Source organism: Dasypus novemcinctus, chromosome 1 (assembly GCF_030445035.2).
Source record: "Dasypus novemcinctus isolate mDasNov1 chromosome 1, mDasNov1.1.hap2, whole genome shotgun sequence".
Classification (NCBI taxonomy): Eukaryota; Metazoa; Chordata; class Mammalia; order Cingulata; family Dasypodidae; genus Dasypus; species Dasypus novemcinctus.
The window spans coordinates 62,191,655-62,217,164 of record NC_080673.1 but is presented as its reverse complement, the minus strand read 5'-3'; the positions used below and the strand labels follow the sequence as shown (position 1 = coordinate 62,217,164).

The 25,510-nt window shown below is 34.5% G+C and overlaps 1 non-coding gene across 1 annotated transcript; it reads right to left on the bottom strand.

Moving 5' to 3' along the window:
- Positions 1-10,484: 10,484 nt before the first annotated feature.
- On the bottom strand, positions 10,485-10,616 carry LOC111765649 (small nucleolar RNA SNORA38). Its single transcript, XR_002797942.1, has one exon. It is a non-coding gene; the product is annotated as a small nucleolar RNA SNORA38 (small nucleolar RNA).
- Between the last annotated feature and the right edge of the window lie 14,894 nt (positions 10,617-25,510).

The following is a 25,510-nucleotide window of genomic DNA, read 5'->3' as shown; positions in this document are numbered from 1 at the left end:
CAACTGCTAGTGCAAACTCACCCTCTCTGCACACATGGGTGGAGTTCCTCTCTTGACCCAAGATGATGTCATCATTCTAGATCTCAGCTTCCATGCTTTTGCTCTTAAAGTTACTTCTCTGTCAATCTCTCCTTTCCATGTCCCTTCTAGTATTTTTGTTCATACAGTTCTCTCAAAAGCCTTGTTGGTTTAGCATGCAGGAAGCAGAGGTCCAAGTCATCAGAGAGTAAGACTTTCCACAAGTCTTTCTGACATAACTCCATCTTCAACCCTGATTTGCAAGCTCCAGGTTTAGTTAAGTCCTCCAATGGAACACTTTCATCTGGAAGCTTGATGTCCAGAGGCATGGAATTTCCAGAATCAGTTTCTGTTTTCTTTGTGCCCAACAATTCAGTCTTCAGGATATCTCTCTCATCTAGCATTTTGCTATAAGCTTCAAGCAGAAGCCAAGCTGCAATCTCTGGGTTTACTTTGGAAATATCTTCAGCTAAATGCCCAGGCTTGCCATTTTCAAATTCTGCCTCCCATAAAACATCAGGAGTTAATCTTGCTAAGTTCTCTGCAACTTTAAAACACAGATTGCCTTTCCTCCAGATTCAATAATAGTTTCATCATTTACTTCTAAGGCATCATAAAAAGTCTCTTTAGCATCCATATTGCTAACAACAGTCTCTTCAAAGTGATCTAGACCTTTTCCATCAAGCAACTCACAATTCAACCAAAAAATACCCATTACCCATTTATAAAACCATTCCAGCATTTCAGTAATTGCAAAAGCACTTCCCCACTTCTCAGTACCAAATTCTGTATTAGTCAGCCAAAGGGTTGTATTATTCAGTCGAAGGAGTGCTGATGCAAAATACCAGAAATTGGTTGGTTTCGCCGAAGGGGTGCTGATTCAAAATACCAGAAATTGATTGGTTTTTATGAAAGGTATTTATTTGGGGTAGGAGCTTACAGATACCAGGCCATAAAGCATAATTTACTTCTCTCACCAAAGTCAATTTTTACATGTTGGAGCAAGATGGCTACAGATGTCTGCAAAGGTTCAGGCTTTCTGGGTTCCTCTTTTCCCAGGGCTCACTTCTTTCCAGGCTGCCGGGGCCCCCAATATCTCAGGTCTTATTCGCCCTCAACGCCTCTCAGGGAAAACCTCCCTGGAGCCCATGGGGAAGCCCCGCCCCCACAAGTGCCTTGTGTGAAAACTCAGGGGGCCCTGGGTGGGGGGTCCAGCAAGCAAATAATCCAACATAAAAATCCAACATCAATAATCCAACATCAAAAACCCCTCCAGCTCTGTCTTTTGCCATGCCTTTTATCTGTCAGTCCCCACCCCTCGGTGGGTGGGGACTCAACACCCTAATAACATGGCCCAATTGAAGCCCTAATCATAACTTAATCATGTTCAAGTACAGACCAGTTTATAAACATAATCCAATATCTATTTTTGGAATTCATAACCATATCAAACTGCTATACCTAGTATACTATATTGCCTAAGAGTTACTCCTGAAAACCTCCTTGTTGCTCAAATGTGGCCTCTTCTAAGCCAATCTCAGCATATTAATTCTCTACTTCCTACCCCACACCCTCCAGCATGTGACATCAGTCCTGAGGTTAAGCCTCCCTGGCACCTTGGTATTATTACCAAGCAATTACTAGAGACAAATCTGGAAAAAGACCTTCACCAAAAGGGGGAAATATTCAATGTAATGAGTGTTTATGACTAAGAGACTTCAAAGTGAGTCAGGAGGTTATACATGTCTCAGGAGGATCGCATTGACTGCCACAATAAACAGTGACTCAAACAGTGGGACTTCTGATGGCTTTAGAGACATCTATACACTATAGGCAGGGCAGACAGTCTCAGGAATTTGGCACCCTGTTAATCTGTCTTATTTTGGAATATATGCTTTCTAGAGTAATAGAGTTAGACTCATTTATAATTTCCCTACATATGACTCTTCTGCACATTTTATTTGAACTTATAATCATCACTGTGCTTGTTAAATATATGTTCCAGAGACTTAAATCTTTGGTTTGTTCATATGTTAATTGAGCCCTGAATCTCAGCAGAGTTGCAACACCTACACACTAGTGTGCTAGACTCACCTAGGGCAACTAATAAAAGGATGATGAAAGACAACACTCGTCCTAGAAAGCGGCGAGTGTTTGCAACTGCATCAATACAGTCCCATCCATCTGCCCCATGGGATCTAAGCCCCCTCTCAATCAGAAGCAGGAGGGTATCACCATCCCCAAATCCCCTAGACTGAAGAATGAACAAATATATGGGTGGAAATCAAGTATGGACTAAAGTAGACTTACTATTATTCTAGCAATTGAAGAACTTGTATCATTGATATAAGACATTATATTATAGTTGTCTTTGAATATGGAAAAAAAAATAGAAAGAGGGGAAATCTGTCAAGGAAGAAACCCACACTGAGGGAGTAGCAAGGAATAATAAAATAACTAAAAAAGCAAGGAAGTAGATTTGCCACAACTGATAGAGGCTGAAAGCAGACAGAACTCAGGGGATCCAGAAAAATAGTTTTATGACTTACAACACAGCAAACAGCAGGCACATCAGCAGGGTAATACAAGCTTTCCAGAATCAGAGTTCCAAGGATTGATACAATGGGCCCAGATGGAAGCTTTACACATGGGAATTGTGCCACAGCAGAGAAGCCCAAGTTAAAGGACTCAGCACTTTTCCTAACAAACAGCAGAGTCCAGTGCCCCTTCCCTAGGAGGTGCATAGAAGTTAAGTATGGTTTCCTTGGCCTACTTAAGTGACTATGTGACTAACTACTGAAATTGCTCATTACCAGGAGATGGTTAGACCTTGACATTTGATGTATCAAGCTAGGATGTGAAGAGACACTCAGGAACCATGGAAGATGGATCTCCTACAAAAATCATGTCTGCATTAAATTAATATAAGGAAATTAGATTTCATACATATCTGCAGCATTTTTTAAAAACCTGGTTATTGTGATGGTTAGAAATCACATGAAATTGTAAATCAATAGTTTTAAATTAACTGTTTTTATCCCTTTAAAGCAGTTTGCTTTTATGCTATTTATTTTTTTATTTGGGGGGTTATGGATATGATTTATATGTTTAGACATGACCTGATTTGCAAATTAATTTATAAAATGTAAGCATTAATTAAAATCCCTTAAAATTTGAAAATCTTGGTGCATTACAATAAGAATTCTGAAGACTCTATCTAGGATTAATTTGAGATAAATTTAGATGAAGTCTGATTATGGCCTAATTTCTTCCTGGCTGGTATGGCAGGTCAAGCCATTGTAAGCAGTATTTTAATTCTTTATTAACAAAGCATTATAACTTTTATGTTATGAGGTGCTTTACATTCTGAAAATGCAAACAGTAAAACATAAAATAAAATAGTCTTTATAAATATGTATGTACAGACAAAAGAACAAAATTTTAGTATTATGTGATGGAATGTTTCCTAGCATTCACAATCAGGTGAGAGATTGTACATCTGTATGTATTTGTGATAAAGTGCAAATGCCAAAATCCGTATGTACAGAATGCAAACACACCACAAGAGAGACCCTTTAAAACAGTCTGTGGTTGAGGTGAGAGGTAGCATTAAAATCTTCCTGAAGTATGGTATTATATCAGCCCTAATAGGAGGAAGAATTAACCAAGTAGACAAAGGAAAGAAAGGCACTTTAAAGTGAATCTGGGCAGCGGACTTAGCCCAGTGGTTAGGGCGTCTGTCTACCACATGGGAGGTCCGCGGTTCAAACCCCGGGCCTCCTTGACCCATGTGCAGCTGGCCCATGTGCAGTGCTGATGCGCATAAGGAGTGCCTGCCACACAGGGGTGTCCCCCACGTAGGGGAGCCCCAAGCACAAGGAGTGCACCCCGTTAGGAGAGCCGCCCAGCGCGAAAGAAAGTGCAACCTGACCAGGAATGGTGCCGCACACACGGAGACATGGAGAGCTGACACAACAAGATGACGCAACAAAAAGGAACACAGATTCCCGTGCTGCTGACAACAACAGAAGCGGAAAAAGATGACGCAGCAAATAGACACAGAGAACAGACAACTGGGGTGAGGGGGGAGAAGGGGAGAGAAATAAATAAATAAATCTTTAAATAAATAAATAAAGTGAATCTGAAGAATGGCAAAAAAGAACTAGCTGAAATGTAAAATTTAAGTGTGGTAAGGTAGAAATTGAGACTGAAGCACTAAGCAGGATGCAAGGAATGAAAGGTTCAGTATATCTCTGCATTCTAGCTTAAAGAATTTATCCATAAGTAATGGGGAAACATAAAAATATTTTAATAGAGGATTTATATGCCATAATGTATTATTTTGATATTACACCTTTTATTCAGTGGGAAAAAAGGATATGAGGGTAACCAGACTGAAAATAGAAAGTGCATTTAGGATAGTGGCAATTACTCAAATGATAAATAACGATGATGGCTAGAACTTAAGTGGTGGCAATGCAGATAAAGTCAAGAACAAGTGAAAGGTACTGAAGAGATCATATCATGAAATACTTGGTGATCAGCTAATTTTGCTTGGTAAAGAACAAACAGGAATTCAGGTACACTACTGACTTTGGGTACAGACTAATCAAAAACACAAGTTATCATCAACAACATAGGCAATTAGGAGAAGGATCAGACATTGTGGTGGATTCCCAGTTGTTCACTCTTTCTCTCTATAATAGGGTTATGCATTCCTAATCAATGTCATTTCATTTGTCTTATGGGAGGAATATAAGGTAAAACTCATTATCTTTAAGAATGGCCAAAAGACAAGTTTTGGTCAATGAAGAGTGAGTGAAAATTACATTTAGCAGACTTCATCTAAGGCAAAATTTTAAATGCAACTGTGTAGTTGTCATATACAATTTTTCATTTCTGCCCTCTGCTATGAGGACACAATATCTCAAATAGACCCTCCTTTAGCTTGGGTTGCAGAATCAGGAGGTTTGTGGTGCTTAGTTATGTATAGCAGAAACTCAGTCAGCCTACATCCCTCATGTAATGTGAGAAAAAAAATGTTGTTGTCAAAATCCAATGAGAAACTGGGCTTGTTATTTACACAAACAAAACCTGACCAAGAAGCAGATGAGGGAAGTGGATGTGGTTCAAGTGATTGGGTTCCCATCTACCATAGGGGAGGTCCAGGTTTCAATTCCTGGAACCTCCTAGTGAAGGCAAGTTGGCCCAGGTAGTGAGCTGACCCAAGTGGAGTGCTGGCCTGCACAGCAAGCTGGCCCAAGAGGAGAGCTGATGCAGCAAGATGATGCAACACAAAGAGACACAGAGGAGACAATAAGAGACAATAAGAACACAGCAGACCAGGGGCTGTGGTGGTACAAGAGATTGAGCACTTGTCTCCCATTCTGGAAGGTCCCAAGATAGGTTCCTGGTGTACAAGGAGAAGACAAGTAGACACAGAAGAACCCATAGGAAATGGACACAGAAAGCAGACAAAGGGGGTGGGGATAAATAAATTATAAATCCTAAAAATAAGAAGCAGATATAATTGGTTCCATTTAAACATAATAGTGTTGAGTTGCTTACTGAAAAATCTAAAGAGATATATTCAATAAAAAGTTGTTCAGATACAAAAGTATAGAAATAATAAGAAGCAGCAGAAGATGAAGATATTATAAAAAGGAGAATCTACCTTCCAAACTGATTTGGCATTTGTAAAGAGGGCTATTATTAGATTAGCTCCTTTTTTTTGGCATGAGAAGTCATCTCCACCACCTCTATCAACAGACAACCTTATATTTAGGTTCCCAAAGTAAGAGATTCTTTTGGCCTCAAGAAAAATTCTGTCTCTATGACCATAACTTAGCACAAGAAAGCAAGAGTAATTCTCAATGTGAGTGAGATATTTAATATGAGTTTGGACTGTGTTCAGTAATTTGCATTGAAGAGTAATGATTTTTAGAAAGATTATTTTATATTATACCTACAGTCTATCTAGAAATATAGCACCAAGGGACTGTTTTTTCTAACTTGAAGAATGATCTATTAGTGCCATCAGAAAAAGTGGGTGAATTAGTTTTATTAATAACAAAGTGTTAAGACATACTGACTTTCCTGTGATTTCAGTCTATTGCAAGTTGAAGCATTAGGTGGGCCATAGCAGCCTTCTGATTTTTTCCTGTGTGAGTTCACAACCCCAAACTGCTCCAGTGCCTCATTATTAAGGAAGTTAACCTCTTATTTTATCAGTAATGTGAATTAATCTTATCTTTTTCCAACTCTTTGGCCTTCTAGGATTAAGGTAGCAGTAAGAGAATGAACCATTTATGAAACAATAACTTCGCCAAAAACATGGTTCATCTGGATTCCTGGGTTATTTATACAAATCATTTCCTTCTATTATAAATACCACAGTTAATAGGCAATTTGTAAATGGTTCAAGACCAGTCCTTGTTATAAAAGTCAAAAGCATGTCTGAATATGTGTTATTTACACCAAAACACTTTTTGAGATTAAAAAAACCTTTCAGGTTTTTTCTTGATTAGCAGTTTCAGGAAAGAATATCTCCTTTATCACTAGTGCCTTTCCCAGTTTCTGGCATATAACAAACATTCAATAAAAAATTGAAGAACACCTTTTTAAGCCAGAATATTTCAATATTGTCCCCAAGTATGCATATGCAGTATACAAGAAGTGCTTAAGGATGGAGAGTAAAAATTAAATTGCATTCTTAAGGAGTTGATAGCTAAAAAGGAAAAAAAAAAAAAGGTTTAATTCATGCACAAATGTGAGATGTAGAGAGTTTTCATGTTTGGCTCCAGATGCCCAGCCAGGGACACATGCAAGAATGCATTCAAGCTATACAAGCTAAGCAACGGTGTATGGAAAGTCAACTCAGAGAAATGAAGTGGAATACTTATTATACAACATGAACAGCAGGTTAGTTTTTAAAAATCCAAGATAGAAATGAAATCATCAAGAAGAGATTTCAACTTTTTGTATGGCACTGAATTGTATATTCAAACTGTATTTTTATGTAGAGGCAAAAATTAATTTTGTAAGAATGTTTCAAAATTCAGAATGGTATACATATTTAAATGAGAGTTTAGAATAATTGCACTATAGTGATCTTTAAAATATAACTATCAAATAATATGCCTGAATCCCAGGGGGAAATTCTCTGGATATATCAATAGACTACCAGTTGGATTCTATAGAGAAATTACCTCTATAGTTCATTTTCTCTTGTTGATTTATTTCTAATTTTGCTTAGGAATATGAATATAATCTCAAATTATGCATATTCTATTATGTGTTAGAACACCAATCATTAACTACAACTCTGGCAAAAAAAAATGAAAGCAGCTGAATTAATTGAGCAACTACTGTTAGTTATGTCATGAATGCTGTTTATGTTCATAGCAATTCTTTTAAAAAGATACTATTATTTTCCATTTTCACATTATGAAACAGATGCTCAGAATGCTCAGGGATATTATACAACATCACATAGCTATTTAGCAAAAGATCTTGTATATAAACTCTCCTCTTTTTTTTTCTTTATTCATGCAGGAAATGTTTATTAATCATCTAACTAGGCTGAGAACTGTGCTACATAAATATATCTCCAATAGACCACAGAATTTCATGTTCTTTTTGTTATATTTTCTTTGGGTAAATCATTTATCCTTTTTGAGTGTCTGTTTCTCTATCCATAAAATGCAGATAATTCTACTATCTCCCATACAAGGCTGAAATAATATATAAGAAATTGTTTTATAAATTATAAAGTGATATTCAAATATTAGCTTTAAATAAAAAAATGGTTTCATGTTTTTGTATTAGCATAGCAAATATTTGCACTTGCAATGGGGAAACTAAAGAGTAAAGTTTAGATAAATGATTCACCAAGTGCATTCAACGCTATTTTATAAAGAATTTTTATGGGAATAAGGCTGGCATAGAAGAAACAAGGAATAAAGTTGGAAGATACTTTTTGAATTAATAAAGGATTTTTCCAACTTAAGGTTAGAAGTATGTAATTTTTTGGGGATATAGGTAGACTTGTAAGATTAAATGGTGAAAATTTTGATGTTACTTTGAAGGTATAAAATGTTGCTGGCATATTATCTTATTAATAGTTTGCCAAGGTTCTTATGACAAATAACACACAATGGGATGACTTAAACAATGGAACTTAATTATGTTATGCATTTGGAAGCTACAAGTCACGACACCATGCTTTCTTCCTGGGTTTGTAGTGTTCTGGTGCTGGTTTACCACATTACTTGGGCTTGTTGGTCTTGCATCTCTGTTTCTATCACATGGCTTCCTCTGGCTTCTAATTCTACTCAGTTACTGGGTTCACTTCCACTGCTTCTGGCTTCTGTTTAGTCTGACTACTTCTGACTGTCTAAATTTCCTCTGTTTAATAAGTATTCCAGTCATTTGGATTAAAGTTCACTCTGATTTAATTTGGGCTCATCTAATTAGAATCTTTGAAGATATTATTCACAAATGAATTCACAAATGAATGAAAACATTTTCAGAGTTCCTATTTTTAAATATGTCCATAGCCATAGGAATGAAGACTAATACTCAATCATGCTTCTATGGGGAACATGACTCAAATCCCAACAGTCTACCCTCTGGAACCCAAAAAGACATGTTCTTTTCATACACAAAATGCATTCATTTCATCACAAGATACCAAAAGCCTCACGTCATTTCAGTAACAGCTCCAAGACCAAAGTTTCATCGAATCAATTATGGGTGTGGTCCATCCTGGGAAAAAATTCCTCCCCATTTGTGCAGCTATGAAACCTAGAAAGCAAGTTAGCTATTTCAAACATGCAACAGTGGGACAAGCACACAGTAGACATTCCCATTTCAGAAGGGACCAGTTAGAAGGAAAACAGTGGTCACAGTTCCCAAATAAGTTTGAAATATAGTAGGGTAAACTCCACTAGATTTCAATATCTAAGAGTTATCAGTAGATTGATGTTTTGTCCTCCAGTCCTGCTAGAGCAACAACTCCTCACTTTCCAAGCACTAGGTATGCAACTATGGTTTTTCCAAACACAGGAGCAGAAAGCCTACCCCCTCCAACTGTCGAGTGGGCCACCTTCTCCTAATTGCAGATCAGAAGTCCTACCTTACCTAAAGGCCAGGGTAAAAGTCCAATACTATCCAAAGACTGAAGCAGAAACCCCCTCTCTTAGTCTGAGGAAATGTCTTCAGCTGGGGCCTCTGCTTCGGTGGCTTTTCCCTTGAAGTCATTTTTCCTTCAGTTCATTTTGTCTCCATCCCTTTCAGTCCAGATTAGCAGTATGTCTGGTTACACAAAATTCTCAAAAACCCTTGAATCCTTCCTGGATAACTGCATTTGCAATCCTGACATCCTCTGAGATGCTTTACTGGACCCCTGAATCATCCAAATAATCTGTTTGGCAAGAATCTGTTAAATAATACCATCTTTAGCATTGGGTTGTTCAGTCACATCTTTTCATAATGCCCTGATCTATGGGAATTCACTTCTTGGAACTTCAAAAGGGTTGACAAATCTGAATTCTGTAGGGAAGGCCATATGCTAGAAACTCCAATAATATTTATTCTGAATCCCGTCAAGTTTATATTTTCCAGGGACAGTTGGATGATTGAAGGTGAAGCAGAAATTCTTCGTTCTCATTCTGAATTCCTCCACTGTAGCTTTTAAGACTTCTCACTGATTGGATGAAGAGACTCCCCACATTGCTGAGGACAGTCTCCATTATTGATTGGAGATACAGTCAGCTGTAGATGTGACAAACTGTTTATAGATGCAAATGTATATACAAAATATCTTTACAGTAACATTTAGGCCAGTGCTTGCTTGAACAAACAACTCAACACCACAATGTAGACAAACTGTCTCATAAAATTAACTATCACATTTTACAGTTGATGAATGAGTAGAAATTGAAGTTTAGCAGTTCAGAAAAAAGGGAGTTTTACTTGGGCAATACGTTAAGTAACATTTGAAGATAAAAAGATTAAAGCAACAGATACGTGTGTGTGTGTGTGTTTGTGTGTGTGTTTGTGTGTATGTAGAGAGGGAGAGAATCAGAAGGTAGGGGTATAGTCAGAGAAAGAAAGAGAATAAGATGCAGAAAAAATAGTGGTGATGTCAGTTTTATACAACATCTTTGTAATTTACTATACACCTAATTTTTTCATGCATGAAGACTGATACTACATTTATAAAATGTAATATTACAAAGCCATATAAGATATATTTAATACTATACAATATTTGATTGGATTTAATGTAAGGATCATTGTAATGGTTTGAAACTGTATGGTCCCCAGGAAAGTATGTTCTTAAGTTAATCCATTCCTTTGGATGTGAACCCATTGTAAGTAGACTCATTAGTTAAACATGATCTTACCTTAAGATATGAGCCACCTCACTCAGGGTAGGTTTTTTTGTTTTGTTTTGTTTCGTTTTTTGTGGGAAAGAATGATCTTGAGCCTGTGGGGAGCAAGGGGGCTCTAGACTTTTCCAAGTACACATCTTTTTGCCTCTAATTCTTACGTGTCCAAGGACAGGAAACCACTGACACACCTTTGTAGGAGGTTTCAGGGTAGGTCTTAATCCTTTTACTGGAGTTCATTATAAGAGAATGAAGTTCAGACAATGGAAAGGAAAGTCACAGAAGCAAGAAGCTGAAAGCAGTGAGACCTAGAAGAGAAGGGAGAGACCAACAGACACCTCAATGTGCCTTGCCATGTGACAATGGATTCCAGGATCCCTGGCAGCCAGTGCATGGAAAGAAAGCATTGCCTGATGATGCCTTGATTTGGACATTTTTCTCAGCCTCAAAATTATAAGCTATAAATTTATAAAATTCCTATTATTAAAAGCCAACCCATTTTATCATATCTGCATTTCGAAAACCAAGTATTCCAAAAAGGAAATTAGTAATTAAGGACCAATAAAAAATAAGATATTCTAAATTAATACATTGAATTTTTTGGTGGCTATTGCATTTTATTTACGTATGTCTTAATATGGTATATATATCATGTCTTAATTTTTTTTTAAATCTAAATTTGTACATTAACCAAATAAACCACATGTTATTGCAGCCATTTTTATATTTATAGCTAAGGCACCAAGTTAAGGCGTTATTAGTCTATTTGAGATTTATTTTGTGTCATGGAGCCAAAGCTATAAGGCTTCCAGAGAAGTAAACCCCATAATTGTTTTTATGGATCAGTTGGTTGGAGGTGAAGTAAACAAACATTTATAGTGAATGAATCTACACATTAATAATTTAGTCTAACTAAAAGAAGAATTAGTCTTTTGTTTTGCTATTGATGTAGACTTAAATTCTTAAATATTTATTTTATACCATAAGCAATTAATTATATATTAATGGCTAGTTATAAAAGTGTGAAGCCTCCATAATTGGTAAAGACTTAGAAGGGACATTAAAATTATATATTCCTGTGGCATTAAAATTTCATAGCATCAGAACATTTCTTCAGATGATTTCTGATGTGAAAATCTGATTATATAAAAGTTTAAAATACTAGGTAAAGTAATCCAATATGCTTTCAGATTAATGGCTCTAAAGGCAGTACTTAGAGGCCAGTGAATATATTGGTTCATGGGTAGAGAAATGTTATTAAGCAATGAAGTTGCCAGATATCATCAGGGAATCTGTAGAACCCAAATAGCTATATCTCTTTGGTATGAAAATTAGGAAATTGTGAAATATAGATGGATTAGAGAATACCATACATAAAGGGAATCTAAGAATGTGATACATACTTGGGAAAAGGTAAAACAGATGTAAACCTGTAGCCAAAAAAACAGATGGTAAAGAAACTACCAAAACTGCCTTGGAACTTGGTGAAAGTTAAAAAAAAAAAAAAGGAAAAGTCCTCTGAGATATAAAAGACACTTTAATAAGAACCAGAATGGAGTTTTAAATTTACACTGCTGTATCAAGACTTTTTATTTTGCAATGCTCCCAAGAATCTGACAAGAACAAAAGCAATTTCACCTGAGGGTTAAAAAAAAATCATGTATGGAATTTGACCTCAAGTATTACCATAGATAAAGTTATAAGAATGATGACTTCAAAATCAGAAAATATAAGACAAACAAGGAGAAAAGTTTTTGCGAATTAGTATCAGCAGAAACAACTAACATAAGAAACAAGTTACCAATTACTTAAAATCTCAAAAATACTATAACACAATGTAAAATGATCTATTTTGTTTAGTTAACTAAGGTTTTAAATGGAAAGGAACCTTAAACTATTATAAATGGTTAGACAGCCTTGACATTTTACCAAGTGGAACTTTGAGCAGTAATAGTGCTGTAGTACAACAAATCTTCAAAGTGCTTGTGGTAGTTTGATATTATTTATAAATTCCAAAGAAAAGATATAGATTATGTTAGTAAACTGAACTGGTCCACTGGGTGTGATAATTCTTTGATTTTATTAGATTCAGTTGAGACATGTGATTAAAGTATGTTAAGATTAGGGCATTGATTCAACCACTTCATTAGACTGGGACTCAGTGTAGCGTCCCAGCCCCCTAAGTGGGTAATGAAACAGACTCTCACACAGAAGCAGATAGACAGAGAAGATACACAAAGGATCTTGTGACCTGGGAAGAGAGATGAGTCTGACAGTTTACAGGTGACCTTGTGAAGAGAACAGAGCATCTGAGCCCAGAAAGAAACAAGCCCCAGGAGAGAGGAACTCTATGCCAACCGACAGCTGAGATTCAAAGAAGCTGGACCCACAGAGTCTTAAGAGGGAAGAGGAAGGCTAAACCCTCGCAGACATTACCTGACATCTTACATCAACACATGGCAAGAGACATTGTGTGAGAAAGGTCCTCGTATGGTAACTTGAGTTGGACACTTTAGGGCTTGGTATCTGTAAGCTCCTACCCCAAATAAGTACATTTATATAAACCAACAGATTTCTGGTAGTTTGCATCAGCACCTGTTTGGCTAACTAACAGAGTGCTAAAAGGAAAAAAGTAAATTTGCTAAACTAGAATTCTATATTAGCAAAAAAGTAATAAAGGCTTCAAAAATGTGGATGAAATAAAGACATTTTCAGACAAAAAAAAGTTGAGAAAATGAGTTGAAAGCAAACATTCATTTTAAGAAAAGAGTGCCCCCTGTGCAAGGAGTGCCCCTGCACAAGGAGTTTCACCCTGCGCAGGAGCACAGCCTGCCCAGGAGTGGAGCTGCCCACACAGAGAGCTGACACAGCAAGATGACACAGCAAAAAGAGAGAGACAGCGAAGAGACAATATGAGATGCAACAAACCAGGGATCTGAGATGATTCAATAGAATGATCACCTCTCTTCCACTCCAGAAAGTTCCAGGATGGGTTCCTGGAGCCACCTAATGAGAATACAACAGACACAGACGAATGCACAGTGAATGCACACAGAGAACAGATAACGAGGGGGGAGGGGGGCAGGAAAAAAAAGAGAATATATGGGTAAATGGTTAAAAAAAACTCCTCTATTAAAACATTTTAAAATAAAATTGACTCTTCAGAGCAACAATAATAAAAATGTATTGTGGAGTTTAGGACATATGTGGACATAAATATAAAACATTAGATGAAAGGACGAAGGAGTAGATAAATACCCTTACCCTATTTTAAGGTTTACACATTGTTCATGATATCGTAAAATAATAATTCAAGCTTCATTGTAATAAATTAAAATGAACATTGCAATCTCTAGAGTAATCACACAGTAACACAAGAAGTTATGACTAACAAACCACTGGAGGAGATAAGTAAGGATAGAAATACTTGCTTAATTCAAAAGAAACAGTAAAGGGAAAACAAAAGAATTATAGGGAGAAATTGAAAATAAATAGAAGATGATATGTTTTATGACTATCTTAATAATCACTATAAATATAAAAATACATGTAGTTTGAAGATAAATAGATGAAAAAATAGGACAGGCAAAAACTAATAATAAAATTCCATTATGGATATAATAATGTAAGACAAAGTAAATAATACAAGGGACATTATCAGATATAAATGCCATAAATAAGGATATTTCCAATAATTTAAGAACCAATTCAAAAGCAAGACCTAACAATTCTAAGTGTATTTTCCCCTAACACCATAACATCAATATAAATGAAAAAAAATTTAAATGCAGAAAGTGTCTAATTCTAAATAATATTTGGAGATTTTAATACCCCTTATACAGTAATTAATAGAACCAAGTAGAGAAAAATATAAGACGACTATGGAAGACTTGCACAGCACTACTAATAAAATTCATCAAATTTGAATATATAGAACACAATTGCTAACAACTTCAGAATGATACTCTTGTCAAGTGCATACTCACCAAAATTTTAATATACTGATGCATTATGTAATGTTCAATAAAATTCAAAGTCTTTTGGTCTGAATAAAAATAAATTGCCATCAAATAGATTGGAGTAAGCATCAAAAGCAGTTCTCAGAGGGAAATTTATGTGGGAAACAATAATTTTATACAAATTCTATGAGAAGACAGGAAGGTATAAAATAATTCCCAGCTTCTTTTATGACGTCAGCATAATGTGGATACAAAAACCTGGATACAAAGAACATTTACAAAAGAAGGAAATGACAGAAAATAATTCCTCATGAACAAAGATATTATGTGATTTCGATTCCTATGAAGTCACATTAATTTAGACAGTGTGATATTTACTTGAGGACAGACAAGTAGATCAAATTAAGAGAAACAGACCATCACATATATGGCCAGTTGGTTTTCTTTAAAAGCATTAAGAAATCCAATAAGGAAAGATTATATTTTCAATAAATGAAATTCATTCTAAATGAATCATAACCCTAAATATGAAACTAAACTATAAAGCTTCTAGTAGGAAACATAGGAGATATTCATGGCCCAATGTTTGGCTGAGTATTCTTAAACAGGACACAAAATTCCTATCAATGAAAAAATGATAAATTTGACTTTATGCATTTTTTTTCTAAAAATCTGCTTATTAAAAACAACATTGAGAAAGTGAAAAGGTAAGCCACAAAAGGAAAGAAACTACCTACAATTCATAATTAGAACAAAGAGATCATACAAATTTATTAGAAGAAAACAATTAAAAAGTGAGCAAAATATTTGAAAATTATCTTGTAAATAGGATATTCTAATAGTCCACAGATTATGAAAACACATTAAACATCATTACTACTCAGAAAAATGGAAGCCAAATCACATTCAAAAACAACTAGCCACCCACCCAGACGACAAAACCAAAATTACTTGCAATCACAACTGAAACCCTCATATATTTCAAATGGACATAAAATACTAAATCATTTTAGAATTAGTCATTGGAGGAATGAAAATGAAAACTCGAAGGACATACAGTCACACATCTATTAGAATGACTAAAATTTAAAAGTTGACCATACCAATTATTATTGAAAATGTGGAGAAACTGGAATTTCACGTAGTGCCATTGGGAATTGTAAAATGTACAATAAGTTGGGAGAACAATTTTTCAGCTTCTTAAATAGTTAAACATGCACTTACCATATGACCTAGTCATCTCATGCCTATCTAATTGTTGAAGAGCAGTTGAAGTATAAATCCACAAAGACCTGCACATAATTATCCATAGCAGCTTTATTCTGAATAGCCAAAAACTGGAAACAGTCCCAATGTCTATCATTGGTTAAATGGGTAAACAAATTATATGTATATTCAATTGCATGTTGCCAGTAATAAAATGAATGGACAGTGGATACGTTCAATGACATGGGTGATCTCAAAGTAGCTATTATGTGTGAAAGAAAATTAAAAACATGAATGCTTATTGTAAGAATTCATTAATATAAAATTCTTTTAAAAATATGAACTATTTTTGTATTTTTGCAGGTGAGATGGTATGAAGAAAGGGAAGGTATTTAGAAAGTGGCAAGAGTAACTTACAGATAATGATTATATGGCCATTAATTTGATGTGGTAACGATATCACACATGTATAGCTATTTCACACTTATCAAAGGATACACTTGAAACATGAACGTTACTGTATATAAAATATATTTAATGTAGCTGGTTTTTAAACACTTCCAGAAATTCAAAACCTTCCAGAAATTGCTGCTAAATTCAAACAAATATGTACCATATGATCCAGCAATTCAGTTCTAGAGAAATAAGGACTTCTATCCACAAAATATTGCACAAAAGTCACTGCACTTTTATTTGTAAGTGCCAACATGAGGCAACAACATGAATGTCCTTGATATGGAAAATGAATCAGACTATTAAGCTGTTTTCATACAAAAAAAAATACCATGCAGCAATATAAAAGAGCTACTTACTGAGAACTACAACAGCATGAACAAAAGTTCAGAGAAGTTCCTGTAAAAGAAATTTTTAATATCTTGATTTCAGTGGCTGTTACATACTATACATATGCAAAAATTCATCAGGTTGTGCACTTAAGATTTGTATATTTCACTGTATCCAAATTTTATCTTAATAAAATAGACAACTGTAAATGCATGTGTATTAGTCAGGGTTCTCTAGGGAAACAGAGTCAACAGGAGATAGTTGTCAGTAGAATGAGGTTTTATAAGCCTCTCACATGACCGTGGGGATGTACAGGCTGCAAACCAGGGCCTACGATGAAAGTCTAATAAAAGTTCTTAATGAGTTTCTAGGAGAGGTTGGTTGTACAAAGATGAGCTGGGAAATCCTCTCTGAATACTGAAATCACTTCCCCTTTTAAGGCATTCAACTGATTGGATAAAGCATCACTCATTGCTGAAGGCAATCTCCTTGAATGAAGTAGATGTACTCAAGTATCTGTGCAGCAAACTCACTGTCTTTCTCTTACAGTTAGCCCAGTGCTTACTTGACCAAACAACTGGGTGCAATTACCTGGCAGAGTTGACACATTAACTTAACCATCACAGCGTGTATATGTAAATGTGTATGCGTGTGGGTGTCTATGTGTATGTATCCACAAATGTAAATATATATATATATAAATATTTGTGTAAAATGTGAACATTCATATATACAAATACACATCCACAGCCATTGGTTCAATCAACTATGCTAATTGCTTGCTAGTGTGTGTGTATGTGTGTACAATATCCAGCACCCACTTGTGGAATACGCTGTGCTACAGCACAGGTGAGAAAATCAACAGAGCTTTGTGCCATACAGCAAATTTCAAAGGTTCCACAACCTATAGTAAATACTATGCAACATATACTAAATAATATACAATTATGTTGAAAAATAATGGCATAACCATTTAAAAATTTCCATCCATGGGCCAAAGAAGAAATCAAAAGTGTCAATAATATTTATTAAAACTTGTGAAATATACCTAATGCTAGACATGGAAGACAATTCATGACATAATATGTTTACATTTAAAAATGTAAAAAGGTTGAAGTTAGAAAATTGGGAAATTAGAAAACAAATTAGATAAAATGCAACTGATGTACTAATAAGAAAAAATAATAAAACAGTACTTAGTAATAATATTATCAATTTAAAATAATATAATAATAAATATAAGTAAAAAGGCTCAACAAGAGAGAAAACTGATCCTTTTTAAAATACTAATGAACTTGACCAATCTCTGACAGTATCAAGCAAGAACCTAAAGAGAACATATAAGCCATATTAGGAATTGAAATGGAAATTTGCCAATAGGTGCTGTAGTTATTAAAATCATAAGAAATCATTCTTGAAGAAATTTAAAACAAAAAGTAATAGGTAAGTTTCTGGTAAAATATAACTAGCAGAGCTAACTCAAGAAAAAATAAAAACTACAACAATAAAAATTTGCATCAGTAATTTTTATTCTTTCCACACCAAAAAAGTAGATCTAGATGGGTTTTACAATCAGTAAATTCAGGAATCAGCAGTTTCAATCTAATAAACCATCTGTGGCTTGGGGTACTGAAGTTTACTACTTGGACCTATAGTCAACTCTTCCCTAAATTACACTCAGACCATGGGTCTGTGAGCAGAATAGGTTGTCAATGACACCCTGCATTTACACTTTACACAACCATATGCAGTGGCCCTACCTGAAGGGATGAAAATAGCATAGTCTGAAAAACACAGCTTTTGTGCAACTCTTTCATTTTATAGAAAGGATATTCAGGACATAAGATCTTTAGTTTCTTTCTTACAGGTAAAGGATAAGGGCAGAACTGGGCAAGTCACAGAACCTGGATATCTATCTATCAGTGGTATTAACTGATTTTAGAGTGCCTTTACAAAATACTACACCAAAACTCTTTATTTTTGGGGAGGATAGAAGAGGAAGAATTTGTTGTAGAACTTAGACCTTTCACAAATATGGAGGCCCTGGGGAAGAGAAGATTTGGAAAGAAGAGTTGAGAGGTCAGAAAAACAGCAAAGGTATGAGTAGAATGGTGGACGCTTGAAAGGAAACACAAGAAACCACCAAAGTAGGACCACGAAAAGAGAGTAGTTCATGGTGAATTCTATGGAAACTACCCCCTTTGGGGAAGGTGCTGTCTCTGTGCATCTGATCTGTGGTTTCCAGCCAAACACCTGAATGAGAAGTGAAAGACAAGTTGGACCAGGAATGGAGGAAAGAATAAACTGGAGCCCACTGGGGCACTCCTGCATCTATCCAATGTTAATAACCCTTCATATATATATGTATACACATATATGTATACTTCTTAATTTTTTAGAGATGGCATAAATGTTACATAAAAAGTACAGGGGTTTCCCATAAACCCTGCTCCCTAACCCTCACACATTTACCCACATTAACAACATCCATCATTAGAGTGGTACGTTTTTACAATTGAAGAACTCAAGATATTCCTCCCCAAAGTTAGTTACGTTTTACTTTTGCTGAAAGAAAACCATAGGAACTGCATCTTCCTCCTGGTTAGGGAGGATATATCTGGTTAATAAACCAGAATTCCCCGTAGCAAACCCACCAAAGACAACCATCTTCCTTATTCAGGTAGTAAATTACAAAACTGGAAGCTAAGACACCAGTTAAAAACGTCCAATATAAATTTAAAAAATATTGGGGAAAAACTGCAAATGTCTACTAATAAAAAATGGCTTTTAAAAGTAAGTAAATATTTATGGGGTACTTTAATTGCTTCAAAGTGCTTTTAAGTAGAAAATTCAGTTAACTTTTACAACAGAAACCAAGTGCCCTATGTGCTTTATGACTAGAATGATAGAAAAGAAAATATAGGTTATTATGCATGTTCATATCTAAAATGGAGCATCGATATAAAATAAATTTTAATGAAAAATTCTTTTACATTCCTCCAAGGTAACATAATGCAGTGATAGCTTAGAATCAAAGATAGATTTCTAATTTATGTTAAAACTGTTTTATTTATTCTTTATAATATAAATGATTCAAGAAATGTAGATCATGTGCTTTTTAACAGCATTGCTTAAAGCTATGAGAAGGATTTTCATTTATCGATACTTAAATATTCATTAATATGACTTGTAGAATGAATAGGAAGGAAAACAAATTATAATTATTAAAATTTTATTGTGCACTGTCACTGAGGTCTAGTATATGGTAATTGTTTTTTCAGTAGAAATAAAATACAAAAGCACTTAAGGAAAATCACCTTATTCAAACTATTTGGTATGTTAAAGATGATTAACAAATTTGTTTAGGAATTAAATGAATATGTTTTCTCATTTCAGATCATTAAAAGGCATGTATGCTCATCTTCCAAATACATTTTGATAGCCATTTTTCAATTTTAAGACTACTCTTTCTTAATAGATAAGAAAAAAATGTTTTCAAGTGGTTAATGTAATGGCTTAGAAAGCTATAACTGCATAATGTGTTTAAGTTAGGATCTGCTATTTAAAGGACAGCCAAAAATAAATATACAAAATCAAATATTGCTATAAAAAAGTAGTCAAACTTTTAGCTCTCCTATCATTTCAAAGTTTGGTATTCTATTATAACAATAATAACCACCATAACAAAAACAGCAGCATTTAATGGCACTATTAACTCAAGAACCTAAAACAGCAGCTACATTAATTATATTCATTATATTTAATTGAACATAATCATCTAACCTAACAATTCCTTGTACACTAATTAATAAAACAGCATGTCTTGTGGTTCAGAAATTTATGAAATTATTCTTTCTCTTTGAGCAAAATGTGTGAACCACAATTTAATATATACAGAAGATAGTGAATTATATTTATTTTCAGTATTATACCTTTCTTGTGCCCTAATTTCATATACATACGATAATAACTTAAGAACATAGTGCCAGATATATTAAAATTTTGTAAACAATTTTTTTTAACTTCTTTATTTAGCATGTGATTCTGGAGAGGTAGAGCTTTCTGCAGTTATTCCAAACTGCCATCTCTCCCATCAAGTACCTTATCCTAACTGATTCACCCTCACTCTAAGTACATGAACTTTGTCTCCTACTTAAGAAAATAATAATTTATTTCTACTTTGTTTCTTCAACTGACAATCTAAACTAATGCTGCCCATATAATTATGTTTTTACACCTCTTAAAATAGAAGAGGTATTCCTCTTTCTCTAAGGTTTTTGTCCCTGGTGAAGCCATTCTTGACAAGGTCAATAATGACCACCATTTTACTCTATTTTTTTGACATTTTCCTATTCCTTTGTTATCTTCTCTGCAAGAACTGACTGCGATTTCCTTCTTAAACTCCCTATTCTCTTTTTTCCAGAACATCCTTCCCTCCTAGTTTCTTTCTCAACCTCTTTCTGCTTCAATGTATTTTTTTCACTTGGTTTCTACATTATACTTCATTCAAATCCATAGATTAAAACAAAATAATCTCTCTCACACTAAAGTCCATATATGATAAAGATCATAACAAACAGCTTTCAAATAACAAATGTGGATAAAGCACTGAATTATCTGTAATTCATAAATCAACCCAATAATTTAGTATTGCTAATCCATTTGAATAGAGAAGAATGTTGAGGTCAAAGGATATATGTTGGTTAAGATTTCATAGTTGGTGAGCTGAAATTATGTTATTTAAATGTTACTCTGATTAAAACATGTGTTTTCTACCAAGGAAGATTGCCTCTCTACATCCAAATGACTGATGTGTTATTTGGATAATGTCCAATTGTCTTGAATGTCCAATAGGTAACTCCAACACAAATCTCAAAATAATTACTTCATCTCTCTTTTTCCACCTCCTCAAATACACACCAACCTGTTCCTTCTCATAATTTCTCAATCACTGTAAATTGTGCTGAATTTAACCCAGTCATGAGAGCCAAAATCACTAAGTCATATATACCTCTTCACACATAATCCATAACTAAGTCCTGTGTATTCTATCTGCTCAAAATTTTCCCAAACCTAGTCTTTCTTCTGTTGAGAAGAAACCTGACACTGATTCATTTTAAACCCTAAACATCTCTGGCCAAAAGCAGCCTGAAGACTAGTCTTTCTGCTTCCAAAATATCTCCCCTGTAATCACTTTTCTACATACAGTGAGGGTGATCTCTTTCTGTATCATAAATCACATCAGATTTCTTGCCTGCTTGAAACCATCCACTGAAACTGGAATCAGATTTAGATTTTTAAGATAGTCTATGAAGTACAGGATGGAGCAGTCTTTGAACACTTAGCTCATCTCTCTCCTCAGCCTACTGACCTCCAAGCCTAAGGTTTTACTGTATAATCCTCTAGTACATCAATCAGCTTCAGGACTTTCTAGTTGCTGATCCTGCTGCCTGAAAAATCTTACAACAGCTATTCATGTCACTCACTTCAAAATAATATATCCATCCCATCTAAATTAGGCTTCCCCTCTAGTCACTTTTTCATAAAATACACTGATTAATTTCCTTCATAATCTTTTATTTCTATTTGAAAATATTATTTACATATTTGCTTATATGCTATCATCTTTCCCCAACAGATTGTAAAGTCATGAGAGTAGGAATCTTGTTAACCATGTATTAAGAATTCCTAAAACAGTGTCTGGAACAATGCAAATATTTATTGCATATATGAAAATATTTTAAGGTATTCTAATGTTAGCTCAAAAATAGCCCCTTTTGCTCATTTAAGGAATTAATTACATCTAATTTCCTGAGGAAAAAAACAGTGAAATATGCCTCTGACATACAAATTATTCTTACCTCTTCCATTTCCTAATTCTTCACCTGTGTCACTCATAATTGTTATTCCAAGCAAAACGAATGCATTTCCTGATTCAGGAAGTGTTGCCTGGCCTATAACCTAATCTGACAAAGATACACTAAGACTATGAAACAGGAGACCATATACAATTCTCAAAGCACTTTTATTACTTTTGGAGTATAAAATAAAAAGTGAATATACATAAAGCATTCCGTTTTGAGAAAATGTCTGTTATAGTCATTAGAATATGGCTAGCTGGGTATTAGAATTGCCTCTTCTGCTGAAAATTATTATGGGTTGAACTGTATTTCTTAAAGGACATGCTAAATCCCAACTCCTAGTCCTGTGAAGGTGTCCTTGGAAATAGGGTATCTGAAGATTTGTTTGATTAATATGAGGCCAAACAGGATTAGGGCGAACTCTAGCCCAATTTGACTGATGTCTTTATAGGAAGGGGAGAATTGGACACAGACAGACATTGAGAAGAAAGCCATATGACAACTAAAACAGAAGCTGACGCTCAAGAATTGCTGACAAACCACCAACATCTAGAAAGAGGCAAGGATGGATTCTTTCCCGCAGATTTCTGATGTCTATCCTTCAGAACAGGGAGAGAAAATGTCTATTGTTTTAAGCCATATAATTTGTAGTATTTGGTTATAAGAGTCCTAGCAAACTAAGAAAAAAAAAACAATAAAATGCATAAAAATATTGTCAAATGAAGAGATGACAAAATAGAGTTTTTCAGTCCCAAATCCAAGTGAAAACAAAATCCAAAGCACTAAAGTATTCCTGAAATTTTGCCTTTGTCCAAAGGGCATTATTCTAACCCAAGAAACTTGAACTCCAGGTTTTACTGCTTTAAGGAGTATCAGAACAGAAACCAAAATCCAGGATGGCCTAAAATATTAAGCTTAAATATGGAATGCTGAAGGCTACTATTAAATGTAACAATAAACCAAAACATTTCACTACCAGGAAACTGCTAGAAAATTGCTTTACTTTCAGAAAACTATGGGTGGGAGGAGATAGTTCCATAAAAGTTTTAACCAACAAACACAAGCACCTTATATTTTATTGTTTTACTGATACCATATACAACATCATATTAATTTTATCTTTGTAAGAAACTAGCAATTAAATTTCATAGAGTAATCATGGTTATTCATCATTTGTATGGATGGGAAATGTAAAGCAAGATATATAAAATGCTTTGCTCAAAGTCACAAAGCCAACAAATGGCAAAGATAAAACCACCCAAGGCAGCAATCTTTCTCAGCTTTTAAACTCTCTCCCTGTTTCATATTGCTGCCCCAATAGCACTCGAAAATTTTGATTGTCAAATTCATAACCTAAAAGGGTACATTCCTACATGCAATTGAAATTTTATTGCCAAATTCATAACTTTTAAAAAATGTAACCTTAAGCTCACTTTGGATTTTGTGGAATTAAAATATTATGGCCAGTGTATGTGTATGTATTGTGTATGAGATATGGGCAAATATTAAATTTCTTTCATATTCCTATGTAGATTTTCTGCCACTAAAGACAAATATTTATATATTTTATAGGCCAAATTTACAAAATAAAATCTTTTTAGTAAAGATAGCTAAACAAAATGTATTTAATAGCTAAAGGAAACATTGTATGCCTTATGTGCTTTTCATGGTTTAGAGATAATAATAAATATAATAACATATCTGATAGATGTGTACATATTGATGTGATCAAATCTGATGAGCCTTTTATAGTAATTTCAAGTATTAAATTCCTTCTCTTTTCCGATGTTTATTTTTTAAAGGAAAATGCCTAAATCTGTTTAAAAATCATCTAAAACATCATGGACCAATTCAAATATGTGCATATTCATATAGAAGGGGAACAAAATGATTTCCTCTCAGAGGCAAAGACTAATCAATTATACTACTCCTGCTCACCAAAAGACATGTCCAAATCAAAGGAGTATGGGATATATTAGAATCAACAGTGGGCAATATCAGTTAAAAGAGTTTAATTGAAAAGCTTGCTGTTAATAAATTTAAATAATAGCAATCCTGGTCTAAAATTATGGCTTATTTTAGATCCAATAGGAAGTAGGACATAGATTGATATAAGAGAAACATCCCTGACTCTTTGAACTGCAACCCAACATTGTGATGTTCTTTTTCAAAACCCACATCAACTCTTTATTTTTAACCACCTGTGTTTTATGTGACCTGTCAGTATTCTTTCAGGCATCTACAAGTTAATCAAAAGTTAGGTAATCTTCTTTTATTTTGAAATTATCTTAATCCTTCTATAATATATATTTAAATGCAAGGTAGTAAAACTTCAGCATTTGAGACATCTTTGAATCTCACACACTGACCCTTTTCTACAACGTGGTCATGCTCCCTTTAACACTGACTCAAGCAACCACAAGGTAGTAAGCCAATGACTCTAAGAACATAAAGCACTCTGTTTTTAATTTCATATAAATATAGATGTTGCTTACACATAATCATGTGTTTGTCTTTGCCAGTGGGTTATCCAGGTTGGAAAAATGCATGTACTGACTTTCCTAATGGTTGCAGGCCACTTGCAATATCCACAAACTATGTGCAACACATTTCTGGTAACAAATAAAAACATATGCCAAAAGAGAAGTTTTAAAATTTAAGTTCAGTTATTCATTTAATTTATTTGAAAATATGTACGGCTCATGTCTTATGTCTCAAGGACTGAGTTATGAAAAGGAAAGACAAGGTTCCTTGAAGAATTCATGGAGAAGTAAGAAACACTGAGATAAATCTGTGATAGATGCTTTCTTTGATGGGAAAATACATGGTGCTAAGAGAGCAAATAACATGAGTTCCTAACCTGTCTCTAAGACTCTAAGAAAAAAAAAATCCTAAAGCATAATGTTTAAAGTGAAATATGAAGGATGAATAGTAGTTTCAGGTTAAAGAATGGCTGTTTGGTGATATAGAAACAGCATGTGGAAGTTCTGTAAGCAAAGTGTCAGCATGCTAGTTCCAGGAAATACAAGAATAGGTAGGTATTCCTGGAGCACAGAATAAGAGTAAGAAATAAAACTGGACAAGAAAGCCTGGGATAGATAATGTTAGCCACTGCAGGCCATGATGATGATATGGAGTTTTATGTTAAGAATAATCAGAAGTTGAAAAGCCTTGGAATCATTTTGATTCAATGGTAGATATGTAATCACTTTGCATTTTTAAAGATCTCCTAAGCTCCATGTTATATGTCATTTGGAAAGTAATCATATTAAAGATAAGATAAATAGTT